The following is a 1,730-nucleotide window of genomic DNA, read 5'->3' as shown; positions in this document are numbered from 1 at the left end:
ATACCCTCTTGGGACCTGACTCTAGTGCTCACGGCACTACAGCAGGGCCCATTTGAGCCTTTGCAGACGGTCGAGCTGAAATTTTTTTCGATGAAGACTTTGCTCCTGCTTGCATTGGCCTCTATCAAGAGGGTAGGGGACCTGCACGCATTTTCGGTCGACGATTCGTGCCTAGAGTTTGGGCCGGCTGATTCCCAGGTAATCCTGAGGCCCCGGCCCGGCTATGTGCCCAAGGTTCCCGCTACGCCCTTCAGGGATCAGGTGGTGAACCTCCAAGCGCTGCCTTCGGAGGAGGCAGACCCAGCCCTAGTTTTGCTTTGTCCCGTCCGGGCATTGAGATGCTACGCAGACAGGACGCAAATCTTCAGGACCTTAGACCAGCTCTTTGTCTGTCACGGAGGCCGGCAGAAGGGAATGCCGTCTCTAAGCAGAGGATGGCCCACTGGATAGTGGATGCCATCACCCTGGCTTATCAGGCACAGGGTGTGCCCTGCCCATTCAGGTTGCAAGCTCACTCTACTAGAAGTGTTGCATCCTCCTTGGCGCTGGCTCGTGGCACCTCGCTGACAGATATTTGTAGAGCTGCGGGCTGGGCGACCCCCAACACGTTCGCTAGATTCTGTAGCCTTCGTGTGGAGCCGGTATCCTCCTGTGTTCTCACCTCAAATGGGTAGAAGCACTGAGAGGCCCTGGCTTCGGGTCGGCTTGCTAAAACCGCTCCAGATAGTCCATACGTAGACCCTATCGAGCTCCTCTGTCCCCTTGGCAGCCAGACGTGGTACGGGTATGTTTTCCCAGTGTTATCCAGTCTTACTGAGTGGGTAGTGCCATAGCAGCAGTAACTGGTCTTCTTGTGGTAAGACCCAACCTGCGCCAAAAAGAAGGAGCACAGGAGACTTCCACAGGACACTGGAAGGGGCAGTACCTGTGGCCCTTTGGTAGGGATACCAATTAGTCGGTCATCCGACGTGACATCGAGAGTGACCGACTGAAAGGGAACGTCTCGGTTACGTATTGTAACCCTCATTCCCTGAAGGAGGGAACGGAGACGTCACGTCCCGTCGCCACAGCTTCTGTACCACCGCTGAGCGGCCGGCTCACCGGCTCGGCTCCTCAGCGAAAACCTGAATATGCGCTGCATCTGCTGCCTACTTATACTCACACTGTGATCAGCGGCAGCTGGATGCAATAATCGCATGCCAATGTGCATTGGCTCGTTTAGTTTACACTCGAAGTAGATTGGTCTCTCTAAGCGAGATCCCAATTCGTCAGTCATCCGAAGTGACGTCTCCGTTCCCTCCTTCAGGGAACCGAGACGTTCTCTTTTCCTAGCTCTATCGGTCAATGGACCACCAGCTTTCTGACAGATAGGCAACAGCTAGTGAGAAATTCATGTCAAACAGCTGCACCATCAGCACTGGTGCTCCTCAGGGATGTGTGCTCTCCCCACTGCTCTTCTCCCTTTACACCAACGACTGCACCTTTACTGCCGCCTCTGTCAAGCTCCTGGAGTTTGCAGTTTGCACTACAGTCATCGGCCTCATCCAAGACGATGATGAGTATGCATATACAGTAGAAGCTAGGTTGAACAGCTGGATGTCTGGTGCAGTCTTAACAACCTGGTGCTGAACATGCTCAAAACAGTGAAGATGATCGTGGACTTCAGGAGAAACCCCCCTGCAACAGCACTGTGGCTGCTGTCATTCAGGTTCCTGGGCACCACCATCTCT

Source organism: Sinocyclocheilus rhinocerous, unplaced genomic scaffold, assembly GCF_001515625.1.
Source record: "Sinocyclocheilus rhinocerous isolate Xijiao unplaced genomic scaffold, SAMN03320098_v1.1 scaffold3254, whole genome shotgun sequence".
NCBI classification, from domain to species: Eukaryota; Metazoa; Chordata; class Actinopteri; order Cypriniformes; family Cyprinidae; genus Sinocyclocheilus; species Sinocyclocheilus rhinocerous.
This window is presented reverse-complemented; position numbering follows the sequence as displayed.